Genomic DNA, 7627 nt, shown 5'->3' with positions numbered 1-7627 from the left:
ATAAAATGCAAACACAAATTAATGCTTGTGATACTAAAAATGACGATCAGGTAAAAGCACTGACTGAAAAATTTGATGAATTGGCCAGTCGTACTGACGTTATCGTAAATAACAATGACACCAAATCAAACAATTCGTCAACAGTTTCATCCAATCAAACACCCGAATTCCAAAACATACAGCAGACAATCAGTGAGATGGGTTTGTCCAATAATACATTACATAGAAAATTGTCATCTTTATAGCAAGAAGTGACAGAAATGAAAAGTGTTTCATCCTCTAATACGTCACAGTATACTCCACATTCTGAACATTTGTCACACTCACACAGCCATTATAACTTAGGTAATTTACAAAGAGTATGTGACTTAGATTCCGAACAGACACAGACAAATAGATTCTCGTACAATTCTGAACCTGCTCAGACATTCAGAGACATTAATTTTGATTACAAGCACTTTCTATTCGTTAGGAAATTGAAAGTATTTAAAAATGACAGAACCCTTTGGATTGGATACAACAATTTACTTTTGCGTTTCCACCGACTTCGCCAGTAACACACAAACTTGAATTTATTTGCAGTTTTTTGGAATGCGAACCAGCAACTCGTATGAGACCAATCGCAAGACAATGTTACTTGGTAGAAGAATTTCAGAATGCTTTTGTGCCAGCGTATTGGCCAAAGATGACACAGTGTGAATCAAGGATCAGTTAATTAGCTTACCAAATTATGAGAACTCAAACTTCTCCAGTCACGCATTTTTTTGAACACATGGTACAGCAAAACCAATGTTTATGTGAGCCATACAGTGAGTCAGCACTTATCCAATTATGTATTTCAAAATTACCACGATCGTTAAGAGTGTCACTTTTAACAGGAAAGCAGAAAGAAAATATCTCGGCATTTAGAGATCTGGTACAGCTTCTGGAAGTTCAGCAATCAGATTATTCCTTCATAAACAAAACTTTTTCACAACATAACCAAGGCCAACAAGCATACAGTAATTACGATCAACCACGCTATTTTAAGAGCAAAGGTGATAGACGCTCCAGGAATGACAACCACTAGAACTTTAATAACAGACAAAATTCTGTCTACTACTTGCCCGCGATAGGCAAAGGTCCTGAGTTCGAGTCTCGGTTCGGCACACAGTTTTAATCGCCAGGAAGTTTCAGCAGCAGCTTGCAGTCGGGTGGTGGGGTCAGGTCACTCATAGAGAGCAGTTGTTCAGTTGTATAGCTCACAGAGAGAACTTATGTCCTGTATGGAATTACTAGGGCCAGTTGGGGAGAGTGATGGCAGTGCCTGAGGGATGTAGTATAAGGTAAAAGGAAAAATTATTATTATTTTTAGCTGTGCGCATATATAATTTGTAGCAACTGATTTTGTATTATCATTATATCAAGACCCATGTAAATGTTTTTAAAAATCTTTTAATTTTTCTTATAAAGATAAGTTTTGACAATCATTCATCTGAATTTAAAGATTTTATTAATTTCTCCTATCCATGGTCATCCTGATTATCATAAAGAAAAATCAGTTGTTCCTTTTTATACATAACAAATCTAGTGGCCAGCATTGCACTGGGCTGTGCCAGAAAAATTTCTTACAGGAGCAGATATATACGCATTATCTGGCGACATCATTGAGGTAAGAACTTTCAGTTTATCTGGAACGACTTTTCAGAGCCATGACACAGCACTGCTGACGTCCAGATTCACCAATTAGATTCACAGTCAGTTAATTATGAAAGGTTATATATAAGTCACATTTTTATTGAGAGGTTAGTCATCCCATTTATCTTGAGGTTACGGAAATAAATAAACTGTTTGGAGGTTGCAATAACTCTGTTCTGTTACTGAATAATATAAATAAATTTTCGCTTTCAAATACCTGATCTCACATGCTGAAGAACACACAACAGAAAAAAATACTCAAAATGTCATGGAACATTTGTAATTTGTCATGAAAACAAAACATGGTAATAAAATAAAGTAGCAGACAGAATGTCTTTATATAGGTCAGTGGCCAGTGATGCACAATCTCATATTGTTTTTTAGTCTTGGCTGCACTTTATGTCTCAGACACAACAGAGTGCAACCAAGACTTTGTTGTTTTTGAGACAATTGAGTGTTTGTGTATAAAGCGAGGATCAAGCACCAAGTATTTGTTCCAAGGTAAAAGATGACCAAATTAGGATTAAATAACAAAGGAAATTATGAAACACTAGCAAAATTTTTGACAGGCTATTAAGCTGTTCACTTCCAACAGTTAAATTAGTATTTCCAGCAATTCGAGTCTCGGTCTGGCACACAGTTTTAATCTGCCAGGAAGTTTCAATAACACAAGCTTTTGAAGACGATTTCCCAATGACTGAGCATAAATTGATCAAACCATCATAGCACTCAAAAACAACAGAGAAAATGGTGAAAACTCCATTGCAGCGGAATTATTGAAATGGTCAGAACAAAGATTACAAACGGTCTACAACAGCATTTTGAGAACATTTACAAAACTAAAAAGCTTCCAGAAGGGTGGAAAATAGCATTAATCTATCCACTACATAAAATGTAGACAAACAAAAAGTCATCATTGCAGAGTCTGCCAGTGGCATACAAAATATTAGAGCTATAGTAACTTTGTACAAACAATTGGGAGAATATGTGGGCGGTTTTCGAAGGGGATTATTCTGGGCATAACAAATTTTTAACTGAATATCAGTAACTCGCCATAGAAAGTTAACATGAAAACCTATTATATATCTTATATTAACATCAAAAACCATTTGATTCAGTATAACAGATGTAATAGTTAACAAAGTGGAGAGAGCATATAATTTTACAAAGAAATGTGTATCTATAAAAACAAAACTAAAACGCCATACCACAGCGGTGCAACTAGAATGTTATATGTATGTGAATGCCTATGACGATATATTATAACCTGAACAAAACAGAGATACTTGAAAGATGGATTGTCAGAAAAATAATGTTTCCAATACAAACTATAGATGACTGGAAAATAAGAAGTAATGAGGAGATATATGGAAGATTAGAGAAAAAAATTAGAAGTAATGTCTAAAAGAAGATTAATTCATTTTGGACACCTCTACTGAACAGGCTCACAAAACAACTGTTCCTGTATATTTGAAATAAGAATTCGACAACAGCATGAATTGCAGAAATAAAGAAAGAACTAGATAGAAATAAGAATCAGATACTACATTTAGAACGCTTTCAGTGCAGAAGAAATAAGATATCGGGAACAGCATGGACGGAAAAATGAAAAGCAACATGAGGGAGAAGATGAAGGAGTAATGAAAAATACACTGGTTTATTAGAAGTCTGCAGAAGAACGCTTAACAACGGTAATAACTTTCCATTGTGCCAAAGATCGCACAAACTGTCCACAATGCAAAACTTTAATACTCTCCCATATTTAGTAACTTACAAACTCTCAGATTTTTGCACAACTGTTGCAGTTGGGCAGCCAAGTAGTCTGGCATCAAATAATAGTTTTATTAATAAATCCACAAGCTTATTTTCTGTATCTACTCTTGAAATGGTAATTTCACCAGCTGTAACTCATTCTTGAAGAAAGAAGTGTCTGAGATGAATATGTTTTGTCCATTGGTGAAATTCAGGATTCTGTGTGAGTCGAACATAAGCTCCATGGTCCACTTGTAGGCAAGGTTTCGAATCCTTTAGCTGTCAAAGTTACGATAAACAGTCTCTTCCTCCAGACCATTTCTCATGCTGCTTCATTAGCTGCTACAGCTTCAGCTTCCGTAGCAGTGATTACAATTGAAGTTTTGTTGCTAAACCATCCAACTGACAGGTGCGCCGAAGTACAGGAAGAGAACACCTGAGGTCGACTGCCCAGTTCCTAAATCACCTCCATGATTGGCATATGCTATAACATTAAAGATTGCATTTGTTTTCACTGTTTTTGTAAATAAGTTCATAGTCATATGTGCCTCTCAGATAGCGAAAATTTCTTTTTACCTTTATTACATCAAGCGCGCAATGGATAAGTCCCTGCAGTCGCGCTATTCACCTGTGTCCTCAGTGGCTCAGATGGATAGAGCATCTGCCATGCAAGCAGGAGATCCCGGGTTCGTGTCCCAGTCGGGGAACACATTTTCAGCTGTTCTCATTGAGGTAAATCAACAACACCTGTCGGCAGCTGAGGGTTTCGATTAATTATCATTTATTCTAGAGAAGCTGCATGGTCATCAATGGTATCTGTTCTTTCGGGAACAGTTACTATCTTCATATATAGTTAAAGGCTACGTGGACATTGACCTTCGTCTTGCGCACAAGTTGCACGAACTCTTACAGGAATCGTCTCCTTAGTGGGTGTGAGTAATGAGTGGACGGTCAAATATCTATTAGGAACATTAAGAAATTAGAGACTGTGGACAGTTGGAAACGTGGGTCTCACAGGAAGTGTGCAAGGGATAAGTCCCTGCAGTTGCGCTATTTATCTGTGTCCTCAGTGACTCAGATGGACAGAGTGTCTGCCATGTAAGCAGGAGATCCCGGATTCGAGTTCCGGTCAGGGCACACATTTTCAGCTGTCCTCACTGAGGTAAATTAACAGCACCTGTCGGCAGCTGAGGGTTTCGATTAATTATAATTTATTCTTGAGAAGGTGCACAGTCATCAATGGTATCTGTTCTTTTGGGAACAGTTACTGTCTTCATATTTATTACATCACACTCTGTTGGATGTTCAAGACATCTAGATAGTACTCCAATAGCATATTTTGTGTGTGGTCTTGTTCCACACATCACGTACATCAAGGGTCCACCTGCGTGTCTATAAGTATACTCAATAATGATAGTGTCTCTTCCATACTATCGTCCTTGATAATTGGAATTGTTACAGCGCTACAACCACTCATGCCAAAGCGCTCCAAAACCTTCTTGGTATAGTGAGTCTGACTGACTTGAATGCACCCATCTTCTTTTCTATCATTTTCCAAGCCTAAGAAATATGATGCTGGCTTTTATTTTATGTGGGAATCTCTTTCAAGTGCTCCAATAAATCCTTTAAGTTCACTATCATTGTTTGCTTCAGTCAGTTCATTATTAACATAAAGTATGAAGAAATCTTTTAAGAACCTTTCTGTCTCATGAAGAGGCAAGGATCAGCTTAATTAAATCCTAATTCCATCACATACTTACTGAACCTTTCATTCCAGTAGTGGGGTGCCTGTTTCAGGTCATATAAGGTTTTCATTAATCGACATACTTTTCTAGAACCATAATTATAACCTTCAGGTTGTGTTATTAATATAGTTTCCATCAGGTCACCGTAAAGAAAGGCACATCTATTTGTACCACATTCATCTACCCTTTGTCTGCCACACTTAGTAATGATCGAATAGTCAACATCTTTGCAACAGTCAACATCCCTTTCTTTTGAGAAAATCCTTTGATAACCAATCTTGCTCTGAAACTGTCAACCAATTCATCAGCATTCGTCTACAGTTTATAGATCCACTTACATGAAATTGCCCTCGTTTCAAGAGGCAAATCTTTCAAAATCCAAATTCCGTTTTCTTGATGTGCTGCCATTTTTTGATCCATTGCAGCTTTTCATTCGTCTTGTTGACTCGAATTTATGACGTGGCAATAAGATTCTGATTCGTCAAAGGTTATTAACTGCTTTACGTAGTTTTGAAGTCTTTTCGGACGTTTTAGCTTTAAATGTTCATGCAGTTGTAGCCTAATTCTTCTATAATCAGACTGTTCGAATCTCCCATCAGTTTCATACAGTAAAACATCATAATTACTGAACTCTTCTTCTGCTGCTTCTTCTTTTGGTAAAAATAGCTCTGATAATATTTCAGGTGCTGTAACCCTTCTTAAACAACAAGCACCAGCAACTGAGAAATTCTCTTGGTCAAAAATCACCTCTGGCCACATTATCAAATCTATAAAGAAACATAAAAACTCAAAAACAGAGGACTATTACGGGCTTAGTAACAGTATTGTTAAACACATAGCCACTTCAATCTCAATGCCACTAACATATCTGAGGAATCGCAAACTTGAAGAAGGAGTATTCCGTGAATGTCTGAAAATGACAGTTACACTCCCAATCTATAAAAAAGGTGACAGAAAAATGCCAAACAATTATAGACCTATATCAATAGTTCTCATTATATCAAAAGTAATAGAAACCTGCATACATACCTAAATTTACAATTATTTTGAAAATAAGAAATTACTGAGTAAGAACCAGTTTGGCTTTCGATCAGAACTATCAACAACCAAAGCAGTTGAATGCCTCCTTAGTAATATATATGAAGGATATGAAAACAAGAAACTCACTTGTGCTACACTGTTAGATTTAACGAAAGCCTTCGACTCAGTCACACATGAAATAATGATAAAAAACAAGAACATTATGGTATTGTAGATAAATCATTACAATTTGTTCCATCATACGTCAGCAATAGGGTACAATTAGTAAAAACAAACTATCAAAAGTCAAAACCTATGAAACCAAAGAGAGGAATTCCACAAGGCTCATTGCTTGGCCCTTTCATGTTCATTGTTTACATCAATGACTTCTCAAATTATATGCCATGCAACAATGTACTATATGCTGATGATATGACGCTAATAACAGAGGGAGAAAATCTGCAAGATGTCATAGAATACAACAAATTAGTAACTGAAATGAGCAGTGACTGGTGTAGAGCCAACCTTTTGTCAATAAACAAATTGAAAACTGAAGAAATTTACTTCACACTGAAACCAACTGAACAGAATACAAAAAAAATGTCAAGTTACTAGGTTTACATATAGATCAGAAACTTACATGGGACAGACACACAAATTATCTATGTGGCAAACTTGCTCGAACTGTCTTTCTATTACACAAGCTGAGACATGTTATCAGTAAAAATCTGCTAATCTCCACATATTTTGCTCTTTTCCATTCACAACAACAATATGGGGTACTTCTTTGGGGTAACTCAGTGGGTTCAAGTACACTCTTCAAGTGGCAGAAGAAAGCAGTCAGGTGCATTTTAGGACTAGCACCAAGACGAAGTTGCAAAAATCGTTTTAAAGAACTAAAGATAATGACACTACCTAGTATATAAATTTATAATTGTTTAATATATGCTAAAGAGAACGTAAAGAACTTTAATTTAATATCTGAAGTGCATGTTCATAATACTCAAAATATTAGTAAAATAGACCAACCATACACAAGGCTGCCATTAACACAAAAGAGCCATACACACCTTAGCTTTAAATTTTATAACAAACTCTCAAAGGCTCTGAACGAACTTCCGATGAATAACTTTTAGCAAACAATAGAAGTGTGGCTCACATGTACGCCACATTACTCACTTAATGAGTTTCTAAACGGTGACACAAAAGAGATATGCTACATGAAACAAAAAATTACAATATGAATCATACCTATATGTTTGTGACAGTAATGTACCAACAAAGACTTTTACATGGATACATAAGATGTACCATAAATATATCTTGATACTATTGTATATTTAACTGTTATGATGTATTATTATTATTATTAAAATTACTATTGTGAATGAATAATTGTTGTATTATCAATATTACTATAGCATGTGTATCTG

The sequence above is a fragment of the Schistocerca piceifrons genome, chromosome 3 (assembly GCF_021461385.2).
Source record: "Schistocerca piceifrons isolate TAMUIC-IGC-003096 chromosome 3, iqSchPice1.1, whole genome shotgun sequence".
Classification (NCBI taxonomy): domain Eukaryota; kingdom Metazoa; phylum Arthropoda; class Insecta; order Orthoptera; family Acrididae; genus Schistocerca; species Schistocerca piceifrons.
This window is presented reverse-complemented; position numbering follows the sequence as displayed.